This window comes from Tachypleus tridentatus, chromosome 6, assembly GCF_004210375.1.
Source record: "Tachypleus tridentatus isolate NWPU-2018 chromosome 6, ASM421037v1, whole genome shotgun sequence".
Classification (NCBI taxonomy): Eukaryota; Metazoa; Arthropoda; class Merostomata; order Xiphosura; family Limulidae; genus Tachypleus; species Tachypleus tridentatus.
The window spans coordinates 118,600,256-118,614,023 of NC_134830.1; the positions used below are offsets into that span (position 1 = coordinate 118,600,256).

Genomic DNA, 13,768 nt, shown 5'->3' on the forward strand with positions numbered 1-13,768 from the left:
TGTTTCCCATAAGTCTGTCCCTCGCTGGTACAGCAGTAAGTCTACGGATTTACAATGTTAAAATCATGGGTTAGATTTCTCTTCGGTGGACTCAGCAGATTGCTTGAATGTTGCTTTGCAATAAGAAATACACATACACGTTTTTTTTTTTTTTGTCAAATTGCATGCTGGAGAGAAAACGTAGATCTGAAATTTTATATTTTGAATTTGAAACGTACATTTATTATTTAATAACGATGCAGAAAAAAACATTTCCTGTTAGGCATATACGTTTTTCGAAACTTCATATTACTTTATGAAGTTAAATATGGTAAGCTCGGTATTCGAATTTTAAGTTAGGCCTATAAACTTAATTCAAAGTGACATGTAGTTATAATTCTTTTATGGATTTTGTTTAGGCAGAGTATTCATGTAGTTATAAGTTATATTCACTTGTATACGTGAAATATTTGTGATTTATTTCGTTTATCTTTGCCTCTTCCGGGAATGGCCGTTTTTAACACCGGAAGAGAGTTCACAAGTACAAGGAATTCCTGGCTCACCCCACGTTCTACGGTGTCAAGAAAGCCGGTACCTCAGCCCGAGGCGAACCAGGCCTAACGCTTTCCCTGTCAATGACCCCTTGTAAGTATAGTGTTTGAAATTTTTCGTTTCGCTATGCATGCACAGAACTCAACCTTGATATTCTGGGTCTTTCTGTAGATTAAGATAACATTTCAAGCCTCAGTTCAGTTTAAACAAAGCAAGTCACTTTTGGTTTATGTATTTCGTAGGCCTATAGAATATAATTTTCAAAACGTTCAATCAAGTTACTTAAAACCACCAGATGGCACTTGCTAGCGAAACTTAAGCCTTTTAACACCGGCGAACCTAAATACAGGATGACCATAATTAGATCAGCAAACTTAAACGTGTAAGTTTACTCCACTTGTTCATATCTCGCGTCTCTATCCTAGAATAATATCTATCGTGATATCCTAATTTTTCTGCTCGTTAACTACGAATACATATAAAAAGAATGTTCATAATGACAAGTCTCTATATTAGTGTTACCCAGATGTAGAGTTTACCAATTGAGACTACTTTCGTTATAATTATATTCGTACCAAGCAAATGGTGTATGTAATGCATATACCTCTGTCGTTAGAAAATTCACTTAGTACGCCTGCGTACCTCTGTATATGTTATGTATTTATAGGGTGGTTATAAAGCAAAACTTTGGGTTTAAGGTAATCATATCTTAAAAAAACAAAACCAACGCTACTTGCTTTATTAAATAAACAAGGTGGACATTCTCGTGTATTCACTGTGTGTTATAGGAGTGACAGCCAGTCCCGTTATTCGGATGAGTCGCTGCTTGAGGAGTCTATACAGTGCACACCGTTCCTAACTATATACTCAGTGACGTTTTACTTCAGTCACAAATCTCGTGTTTTTGAAAGTAGGAGATAGAAGAGATGCGAGAGTAACGTATTGATGAAAGTGTGTGTGAGAGAGAACAGATACCAAAGTACCGCTGATTTATGAGGACGATTATTTAGGTATGTCGTGTAACATGGTTTTTATAACACCTGCGCCTTATCTAAACTGCTCTAAATAAAACTTTACTGCTAACAAGTGTGCTTCTGGTGGAATACATCAAGTACTTTTTTTTTTTTTTTTTTTTTTAGAATATAGGATTGGCGTAAAGTCGCCTTGTGTTTAGTGATGGGTCGTGTGCACTGGTCAACAGTAAGTAGGCCCGGCATAGCCACGTGGTTAAGGCGATCGACTCATAATCTGAGGGTCGCGGGTTTGAATCCCCGTTACACCAAAGATACTCGCCCTTCCAACCATGGGGCGTTATAATGTGACGGTCAACTCCACTATTCGTTGGGAAGAGAGTAGACCAAGAGTTGGCGGTGGGTGGTGATGACTAGTTGCCTTCCCTCTAGTCTTACACTGCTAAATTAGGAACGGCTAGCGCAGATAGCTCTCCTGTAGCTTTGCGCGAAATTCAAAAAACAGAACAAACAATAGTAAAGTGTTGTATGGTTGTCCTACTAGCAACTGTGAATTTATATTTGTATGGGTATTTGATGAAAACTTTAGCATTAATCTTACTAATATATTCTGGGTTATTTAAAACCTGATACTTAGTTTATGGTTATTTACGTACTTGTACATTATGAGGGTCTTCATGGCGAAAATGCTATCAAACACCAACTTATAACACTAGGAGTGTGAAAAAGAAAGTCGAGTAAATATTGAAATCTAATATTCATAGGCCTTTTGAAAGCAAGTACAAAGCGCCGCGTAGTGGTTGACGTGTCAGACTATGAGTCCGAGATTTGCGTCCTGTGATTGCACAAAAGAAAAAAGCAAGCGCTCCGCGCTTAATCACTGATGGTGCACAGTAAGGTAGATGGCCTTAATTAGCTGCATTTCCTTTAGTTTATTGGCCCTTAACCATTTTAGTGGCCTAGCATGATCTGTCTGTTAGGGCACTCGTCCCCCAATCTGCGAGTCGTGGGTTCGGACCCAGTCAATCTTAGCTTTCGTTATGAAAGAGTAGCCCAATACTTTTTTGTGCTATTACTTTTGAATCATGGACATTTAGCAAAGAACAAAAAACTGTAAAGTAGCTTTGTACGAACTTAAACCATTACATTTCACGTCGTGTACCTTTCTCTTATCAGATTTTTAATCCACTGCCGTGTCATCTGAGATTTCTCTCAGTTTTCGGTCATAGGGTATATTTTGCTTTTTTAAGTTTTTCAAAGATATCTCGCGAACCCCCAGGGATAAGGTACCACAAGTTGGTAATTATTACTCTTTTTGTCATTTCACAATTAGCGACTTCTAGTAGAAGTAGGATAGTGACTAAAGGTGTGGCGATATGGTTTATGTAACTTCACGAAATTTAGCAACCTTTCAGTAGACATTATGTCATTTGTACATAAGAAATCAGAATTTATAACAATATATTTGTGCTAAGAATTAATAATTCAACAAAGGAAGTGATTATATACTATATGTTGTTTTCATTTTTTTTTTATTAAGAAAGTAAAATTAACAGAATAGACAGATGACAACTTTGATTTCTTCTACATCTCTTTCCAGCTGACGGCCCGGCATGGCCAGGTGGGTTAAGGCGTTCGACTCGTAATCTGAGGGTTGCAGGTTCTAATCCCGGTCGCACTAAACATGCTCGCCCTTTCAGGCGTGGGGGCGTTATAATGTTAGTCAATCCTACTATTCCTTGGTACATGAGTAGCCCAACAGTTGGCGGTGGGTGGTGATGACTAGCTGCTTACCCTCTAGTCTTACACTGCTAAATTAGGGACGGCTAGCGCAGATAACCCTCGTGTAGCTTCGCGCGAAATTAAAAAAACAAACAATCCAGCTGCCAATTTAGTTGATCAAACCTGAAAATTTGAAAACAAAACAAAGTAATGTGTGGTGCTTAAATAATACAATGTTAATAATATGGATAATAAATTACATACAAGACTGTTGAACTCTGTAACAAACTGTAGGTAAAATATCTATATCTAGATACTTATCGACTACCGTGATGAAATATTTACGCCTAATAATAACCTATACAATAAACGTAAAACGGAAATAAGTAAAGAGTGATAGTACGGGTTAAATCTTCTAATGACATTAGTATTACGCCATGCTAAGCCTGAATCGTTGCTACACTAGTGTAAGAATCCACAAAACTATAGCCACAATATTCAGAAGATAACAAGCCTTACATTCATTAAGTTTCTTTTTTTGTTTACTATTCGTCAGAAGTCTCGAGTTGCTACAATATAAAAGGTCCTTATACAAGCGTCATTATTTCGTAGCTACCTCCCAACAAACCACTGTTTTTTTGTTATTGTAAGAAACGCAGCATGATCTGTTTCATTATGTTGAATATCGTAACATCGATATTTCCTAATTAGGAGTATAGTCTGAGTTTGAGCCCGGAAGGTTTGTTTCTTATTCCAACCGCATGGCGCCACTAGGAGCTATTTGTAGTATTTTCACGTAGAACACGAGGTTGGAGTTCATGTTGGTACTGTCCAAATTACATGATTTTCATTACGTTAAATTCTCTTTATATGTTTACCTTACTGGCGTTCATGGTCCTTCTCGTCGATATATTTCAACTTTTTTTCTTCTGTCGAATTCAGACCTTCGATCTCAAGACACGTTATCACGCTCCCTATTTCGAGTTTAATTTAAATTTATATGAAAACCACAATTCTTATATGCTCGCATCATGATTCTGTGCCACCGTGACTAGGAAATAAACTTGCTAATTATTAACCTATAGATGAGAACAACTGTAGTCTTATAACTATCATATTACTGTTGGTCTCGGAGAAAGTGTTTACCAAACACTCCCGGTAGCTCGAAGGTAATTTTGAGGGCTTATAACGGTAAAAAATTAAGTTTCGATACTCGCGATTGACAGAGCGGAGACAGTCCCCTGTGTAGCTTTGTTCTTAACAAAATCAAACAAATAACCAGTTTTGGTTTTGTTAAATAAATAATTGTAAAGTGCCTCGTTGCGTGTTTGGACGAATCTTGGTGAAAAGCCAAATTGCCACTGCCCAGTGATTTGATAAAACAAAGTTGTTATAATGAACTATGGAAATATTCGATAGGGGGTAGCTACTATCAGCAGGTAGGGTGGAGTTGAATTGTTCTATGCAACTGTTACGTTAAGCCTTGAAAACTCTAAATAACAGAGGTTATTTATGTATGTATTTTCATTATATACACAAAGCTATTGGCACGTTTTTCTTATAACAGTTTCTTGTCAGAAGATTAACACGTGAACCAGAGAGATATATTGCTAAGATATTGTTTTGTGTGTATTTGTAAAATTGCGTCTTTTCGTTCCTTTTCGACGATTAGCCCTTTTTAGCAGGATAATATTTTCTGCCGTCAGGGCTACGCTACATAATTCGTTTCACTTGAGTACCACATCTATCAAGGCTATGTAGACTAAAGAGGTTTAAACGGATGTGTGTTCTAACGAGGCTTGACCACACATGTAGACAGACTAACGACGCTTAATTGCATTTTTAAACTAATGACGTTTTGATGAACCACATGTATAAAGTACCGACCCTTTAGGAAGTCGCATATAAAAACTTAACTTGAGAGACCATTTTTAATACAAATGTCTGTAAGGTTCGTGAAATTTCAGGTAATAGATGTCAGAATTCTGCTGTTTTCTTCGAAATTGTATATCCTATTCTTGATAACATTTAAGTAACTTGTAGTTCCCCTCAGCAGAAAGTATGAGGTTTTAAGCACGTTATGTAACACAGTGCTTAACACAAACTTATCCTGTTTTAATTCACGTTGCATATTTATGTATTTTTATGCCCTCGAACACTTCACACAGTTTTGTAACTTGTCAAATAGGCGAACCTGGGGCTGCATGGGGCTGTCTTTATTTGTATGGTGTACCTCTCTACTTAGAATCAAACACTTCAGAAAGGCATGATGGAGTCTTCTGATCCAGAAGCTATTGTCAAATATTGTTTCTACACCCTTTGTAATCATGGAGCTGCTAAGTTTCAAATTGCGCTTACAACTCCGCTTACTAGCACACCGAAATAAACGTGTTGGGGTAACACTTTTGGTCTTGATGAGAATTGTTTACGGAACTGTGAATTATGGGGACGATATTGTGTTGGCCACCCGTAGTTCACATATATGTGTGTACAAACACAACAAAAATTAATGTTGATAAAAAAAAATGTATGGATCGCCTAGCAGCTAAAGATTTAATCACTGGTCTACAGAAAGTCTGTTATGGCATGACATCTTAACAGAAGGCGTAGACGTTAAAGGTAATTCGTTAAATCTATCAAGACCGTCCCAACAAATTTGTAAGTGAAATAACATTTATATAGCTGTCGCAAACTTAATTTGTATTATACTGTAAAGGACAAAGTGAAAGTAAAATATATCCTCACGGAATTAAGGCAAACTTGCAAAATACGTCACCCAGAAGGTTTAGGGTAAATGTATTTGGGACCCAAGAAGTAAACCAGTATTCTGTTCTTCAGGTGGGAGGTTAAATTCTGTTCGCTCTTGTGGATATAAAATTAATTTATATTAGTTTCTGAGCCTTCAGTTGCAGGTTGTGTTTGTGAAAGGTCACTGTGTTGTAATGTGGTAAATTATTTCAATGGGTATAAGAGAGCGAAGCTTGAGTTAAATGAGAGTTTAATTATTTTTCAGCTAAAATAAGATTTACTTTAGACCTCGAGTACAGTGAACATGTCCAAGCTTTTAAAACAAACGCGATTTGTTTATAACCCACAAAATAGCACACTTCCTCTCTTTCTAAAGAGCCACTTCAGGTATGAAACCAACTGGTATGGTTATAACGAATTTCGAAATAGGATAGTGAATAGATCTACTCGCCTTGAGAAACGTACAAGAATGTTCTAGTCACGTGACATACACCTGGAGGTTAGAGGCAGCATCCATGAGAAAAATAGGTCACGCGCCGTGCAACACATCGCATGGACCGTATAAAAGGTACAAGTACTAGAGAGGGTTGGTTGTTGCTAAACTCCTTCAATCATGTTTCGTTCGATTCTTATTTATCGTAATAAAAACATTTGTTTGTTGTAGCTAACGAAATGTTAAAATAGAACTAGAATATAAGGTTGATCCGTAGAGGGTTTCTCATGAAACCTAAGATGTAACACTAAAAGAAAAGGTATCTTGATTAAGGATAGCTTGGCAACACGTCCTGTTTGTGTGCTACACATACCTTCAACATTCAAGGTCTTCAATGATATGTGGCACAGCCATTTTGATTAGCCATTCTAAGCATATAAGCATAGAGAGCTTTATAAATCACATTCCTTGTCCGTTTTCAAGTGTCATTAAAGAATGTCAGTGTGTTGTTCTTCTCAGATTTAATTAAAACTTGTATTCCAAACATTGAAACAAGGTCTTTGAAACCTTGTTGTAATGATGATAACATCAAAGTTCTTTTAATATGCGCAAAGATTTAAGATAACGACTCGAGCTAAATGCTAGGCATCCGTAACTTAGTTGCATTTTAATAAAACGGATGTTTGGAATGATAATGAGAAATCGGCGATTCGTACAACCAGCACAATAGAACACTAGCACGTGACTTTTTATCAGCCATGTAACATAGAAGCCTTGAGGATGACTTACCATTAGCTTGAACCGAATATATTGTTTCAACGTTATTGTTCAATTATACAATGAAAATAATTCAAAGTCCAGTCCACGAAACAGTAACTTCTTTTTTATTTCTCCTTTGTGTTTCTTTACAGAATTATACACTTTGCAACTTATTATAGGCCTACGCTTACAGCCATGCTGTCTGCACCACACTAACGTGAAAATTAACTTACTTGTACAAAGTAACTCAGTCTGCGCTGTAATTAACACAGATAAAGAAACAACACGCAAAAACATTTAACTGGCTCACCCTGTGCGCTTGCTTAATTAGCTTATTGACTGGCTCACCAGTATTTATAATCCAACTTATAAAATACTGGGAACCTTGACGTCAAACCTTCAATTATCGCAGGCCTGCCACATTAAATCTTTATATCTTAACGTCATCATTATAACCCTTCCGGCCGATAAACAAACAAAATACGATATTAAAAACATAGCATGTAACAACATCATATCCAGTTCATGAAGCAGTGCCCCTGCGATGGATCTGTGATGATAGCTTGAGAAACAAAAAGTTGTCAAGAGACGGAAAGTTTAGTTTTTATTAGTTCGTTAGAGGAAAATAAGGCTGTTCGATAAGAAGGTAATAATATGTGAATTAAAGTGAAAATGTGAGATATTTAAGTAACTCGTTATGACTAGAAGTTGTTAATAATTACTAGTCGAGAGCTTTAAATTTAGTACAAGTTTAAATATTTGTTGCTTCATGTAAAGAAATTGTGGAAAAATTCTTATCTCAGAAACCAGTTCTTTTCTTCTCAAGCGATTTGTTTGTATAAGCCATGTATCAACAAATATAATGTCTGTTGTATCCCAGTCGGCCTGAAAGGTTTCGGTGTTAAACGAAAGGATCCGTCAGCAATGAATATAACACTCATTGTGTGTTGACATGTTATTCACTCCACTTTTAATTAACTCCAAAGATATTGTTCATATTCAGATTTAAACAGTAATCAACACCTGTTACCATAGATGCAACACAGCAACAAGAGGTCATAGTCTCTACGAACCATATAAAATGGGCACCGGTCACCCCTTGTGGTCACTCTGGGCCAGCATTTAGAAGGCTGGTGCTTTGTGGCGTATTTTTCTTTGTGTAACTAAATGTTTTGTGATGGTATGCAAGTTCTGTGTTTATATTTGAATGTTCACAAACGTTCAACAAAAGAAAAACAAAAATTCTTTACATATCTCCAGTGAAGACTTGTTTTGTTTTTGAATTTCGCGCAAATCTACACGAGGGGCTATCTGCGTTAGCTGTTCTTAATTTAGTAGTGTAAGACTAAATTTCGAAAAGCATCTCGTCATCACCACCCACCACAAACTCTTGGGCTACTCTTTTACCAACGAATATTGGGATTGAGCGTCACGGTTGAAAGGGCGAGCATGTTTGGTGCGATGAGGGTTCGAACCCACGACCGTCAGCTTAGAGTCGAACGCCTTAAGCACATGGTCATGCCGAGCCAGTGAAGATTGCATGTATTTAGACACGTTGGCTGCCACGTGGCATACTGGTGAGTCGTGGGTTGCAGATAATTGTATATCAAAGCCCAATTTTCCTTGTGCCCTACGATTTTGGGACACTGTGACTGCATCTCACCTTTCAAATGTTAAGTTTATTTATACTTATTATGTGGCAGCCAGGGTGTTAAGGCAAAAACACAGTAACGAACGTTTACGGTCACGTGCTCGTGCAATAGATTCTGTACTATTTTACTAACCATGTGTCAAGTAGGGTTAAATACATTGATAACTTTATTTGATATTTATTGACCTTTATCGTAGGGTTATATGTAGTAATCAGTTTTAGGGTTAAAACATGTACAGATGGACATACACGTACGTAAGAGAGGTAAAACACCACTAGTTCTTTGCTCCCTCTGTTGTTTAAATCAGCCATTACATTCACTTCATTTAACTAGCAAACCAGTATTCGGCTTATTATGGAATACATTATTTCGCTAATTACCTGAAAGGCACAAGACAGGCTATTGGAGACACAGGGAACATATAAATGGACATGATACTGCTTTTTGTATTATATTTAATTTCGCGCAAAGTTAGTCGGGAACTATTAGCGGTAGTCCCTATTTTGAGGTGATAGACAGGAGATGTATTTCCTGAAAGTGTGTGGATCGCGGAAGGCTGAAATTCGGGCCTCAAGCAACCTAAAAATATCCAAAGAAAATTAACAATACTTACCTAATAGGAATAAAATTATAAGATTCATTTACAAGCCATCACATTGTAATAATCGAGATTTCCTTACCAATGCGCCACAAGGAGCGCAGTCCATAGAGGTGAAAAAGAACTACAGTTACGACCATAAAATTTATAATTTTGTTTGTATAACTTGTGTTCGCTTCAACAAGAGCATAGCTCGCATTAAGAGTCAATTATCTGTTCTTCCACGGTCTTGAGCTGGCGTGATTTTTTTTTGTATATCGTTGTATCCCTGTGTGTTTCACATGTGAACTTTTATAAATCATTATTTTTATAACAGTTGATCGAATTGTTACTATTTAAAGTAAGTCGCGGGTAAGGGGGTATTTCTAGTAAAAAGGTCGTGCCACGAAAACGTTTAGAAATCACTGGACCATAGTAAAGATAGTTAATACCATTCGACGCCAACTGTTGGGCTACTCTAATCAAATAATAGCCTGTAACCATTACTGCTATAATGCACTGACGTACCCAAAGTTGGGAGTACGAAGTTTTTATTTTATTTTTTGGTAATGGAGTGTAGACCACAGAACCCCCTAGTCCTCGTGTGATGTTGAGATTAAATTACCTGTATTACCGTTAGAGGTCATTTGAAGATGCGTTGTTCTTTGATCCGCTGGTCAGTTTTATTTATTTCGATTTAAAATCGTTCCCTTAAACTTTCATAATATATTTTTACTCTTAATTTCTAGTTGTTTTCCACTGAATGTAATTGGTTTTTAATACCGTCGTTGTTTCTATTTATACTTAAATTGTATTGATTATGAAGGACATTCTGTGAAGCCCATACGATAGTTTCATCTTTACGAATATACTACGGTGCCGAAAAGTTTAGTTTTCAGGATGTCGGATGATAACTGTACATTTCTGTATGGAGAAAAGTTTTCTGCTTGTTCGCAGGCGCAAATTAGCACACAAGGATACGAGGACAAATCTCTGTGAGCCTTATTAGGAAAGTGCCTATTTTCATCTTATTAGCATATAAATTAACATGTTAATCCTGCCAATAATGATGAACACCGAAAAGGATTTACATAATATTTCTGTTGAAGTCCTTATCTCCAACATTGTTATGACTTCCCCTGTGACTTATGTATGATTAGAGTTCTAAGATTAATTTACACGTGCATCTTCAGTATGTATTTCCTGACAAGTTTTTTCCACGTATAACTTAAGAGACCAGTCCGCCCCTGTTTGTCCATACAAATAAACTGTGAACTTCGTCATAGGTTTACCAGCTACAAAACGGGTTTCGTCTTGATTCCCCTTCATTTAGTTATATAATTATTGAGTTTCAATAAATCCGGTAAGATAAAAAGTTTATCATTCTCTCTTCTCGGAGATACGGGTGTTCAGACTTATAACAGGAGGATCATAATTTTTGTACAGTGAATTCTTTACCTGGATACAACATGTCAGTCCTCTGTTTAAAACATGAAGGAAAAAAACGTTTATTGGAGGTTAATTACACTACTATTGTGGGGTTCGTTGATGTCAGCTGGACTTCTTAAATGTACTGTAGACATTAACACAATCGTAGAAGGTGCACTTTAGACATTAACACAACCGAAGGAGGTCTCCACCGTAGACATTAAATCAAGTAGCTGTGTAGGACCAAGACCTTGGAAGGACTCGCGTATGAACACAAAGTTACACAGACTCAAGTTTAGCATCTGTAAGTTTAGAAAGGAAAAAATAACATTACGTAGCACTATTTTTGCAGCTGTTTTACTATCATTATTGAAGATATTGTCAATATATGAAAAGAAAAATGTATAATCGCGTAACAGTGATTTTGAAGTACGACCTATCGATTAGTAGTTAGTGTCTGACTGCAGATTGGAAGGTCTGTGGTCCGAGCTACGAAGACGCTTCACATTTATAGCTATGAAGTATTTTAATAACATCCAATCCACAACAGCCACGTAGGAGGTTGGATTTTGTCTCTGTGGTAAGCATGTCAGTAACACTAATTTAGGAACAGCACTCTCTGAACCTTGTGATCTCTGACCCGGTCCTTTAGCCCATCTGTTTCGTAAATTTTTGCTGAGGTTCAAAAGACGAAACACTAAAGTAGCAGGCCCAGCATGGCCAAGTGGGTTAAGGCGTTCGACTCGTAATCTGAGGGTCGCGGGTTCGAATCCCCATCGCACCAAACATGCTCGCCCTTTCAGCCGTGGGGGCGTTGTAATGTTACGGCCAGTCCCACTATCTGTTGGTAAAAGAGTAGCCCAAGAGCTGGTGGTGGGTGGTGATGACTAGCTGCCTTCCCTCTAGTCTTACACTGCTAAATTAGGGACGGCTAACGCAGAGAGCCTTCGAGTAGCTTTGCACGACATTCAAAAAAAGAAACACTAAAGTAGCTATTTTAAACATAACACTTTTCAGTAAACACTCTAGGGACGACCTTCCCTGGCCCGACATGACCAGGTGATTAGGGTGTTCGTATCGTAATCTAAGGGTCGTGGGTTCGAATTCCAGTCACAACAAACATGATGGCTCTTTCGGCCGTTGGGGTGTTATAACTGACCTTCATTCCACTATTAGCTGGCAAAAGAGTAGCCCGAGTTGGCGGTGGATGGTGAGGACTAGCTGCCTTTCCTCTAGTCTTACTTTGCTAAATTAGGGACGGCTAGATCTTGGGTAGCTTTGCACAAAATTAAAAGAAACAAACAAATGGACGATCTCTCCTCCTGACAAGTCTGTGGGCTTTTGCGATGGGCAAAGAATAGATAACCGGTTGTGTAGCTTTGCACTGAATAACGAATATGATATGTGAAGATGAACCAAAGAGTAACAGGAATTTCTATGGAGAGAGTTGTTCCTGTGGTAAAGGAACTGTTCTCATACTACTATGAACCCACTTCTTATTCCTACATACGTACAGCTTGACACAGATAAACATATTCTGTTTATGTACGTATAATTGTTGTGTGTCGGTTATCTAATGGGCGATGTGGGCTTTGTCCAGTGCGGGGATTTTAACTTTTTAAGTTCATAACCTTACCGCTGACCAATCAGAGGACGTGGTTGTCGAACCTGAGTAAACTTTTAGCAACTATCCTTTAAATTATTAATTGTTTACGGTAACGTTGTTAGTATTTTAAAAAATATAACCCAAAAGGGTGTCTAGGGGGGGCGAAGACTTTGGGATCTTGATTTTGGATAATAATGATCTTGGACTTTATCTAAATAAACTGTACTAACCACCATAGATTGTCTTTTCTTTCTATGTTTTTGTTGTTTGTAGCTTAGAAATTTGAGGTTATGACTTATAAAAAATAACTTGTATAGAATCGTTGTTTGGTTAGTGTGTTCTACTGTTTATAAAGTGGCTGTACACTTCTGAATATTATAAATTCATTCCAGTACCTAAAGTGTACCTGGTTCTATGTGTCCTAACCATCACCAGATGGTACTTTAATATCTAAAGTTTACCTGGTTCTATGGGTCCTAACCGGCACCAGATGGCACTTTAATATCTAAAGTTTAGCTGGTTGTGCGAGGCTTATCTGGTATACCAGATGGTATCATTTCAATATTTAACATTTAAATGGTTATATGAAGCGTTTGCAGGACCAGATTATATTATTTCTATAACTAATGTTAATTTCGCACGGGGGTGGGGTGGCTGACTGGAACGATACATTCACACACACGTGGGCCTAATGCAGAGACTGGAAACACGACACAAGTGTTAACGTTGTTTAACAACCCCTGAATTTTACCTGTTTTGTTAACAAATGTGTTCGAGCGCTTTAGGGAAAACCTGTTTTTCCGAGCTTAGCTGTCCTTCTTCGCCGTGTTCGATAGCATGACATATGGCTTTATTTTCGGCCAGTGCTCCCTACGTGTGTCCACCTACGCAAAACCCGTCTTTATTTCGATCAAGTTGTTCAGAAGTCAGTCACTCATGAAGAAGATTTCTTTAGTAAACATGTTAGGTGATGAGCCGTCGATTTTCTAGTTTCATTTATCCGTTGTGAAAAATTAAAAAATTGGCGTCGACCAATGACAAACGAGGTTTACCGAAAGTAAGGCAAATATTTTGTGTGTGTATGTTTCTCACTCCGTCTTTTTGAACAAATCAACGGCAATGTTGTTGTGTGTTCACAATCGCTGCCTGTTTCGGAAGTGGTCCATTCGGTAGAAATAGTTGCATTCATTTTTATAAAAAGGTTTAATCTATTACACTAATTTTATTAAATTGTGTGATTTTGTTTCTAAAATTTCCAAGTAACAAACATACGTAACTTAAACAGAAATTCATGCTTCAGATAACAAGACTGTCATTTATAGTAACAAGGGTCTTATGTCG

At 37.4% G+C, this 13,768-nt stretch overlaps 1 protein-coding gene across 3 annotated transcripts in view; it reads left to right on the plus strand.

Moving 5' to 3' along the window:
- Positions 1-13,768, plus strand: part of LOC143253426 (uncharacterized) — a 51,005-nt gene that overhangs the window by 16,188 nt on the left and 21,049 nt on the right. The window contains exon 2 of one of the 3 annotated variants that reach the window (XM_076507289.1): positions 510-624. The exons of 1 other annotated variant lie outside the window; for it this stretch is intronic. The gene's annotated coding sequence lies outside the window, so the exon portion shown is untranslated. Of the gene's footprint in view, positions 1-509; positions 625-7,683; positions 7,811-13,768 lie in introns of those variants that run through there. One more of the 3 variants, XM_076507291.1, reaches the window with a different exon arrangement.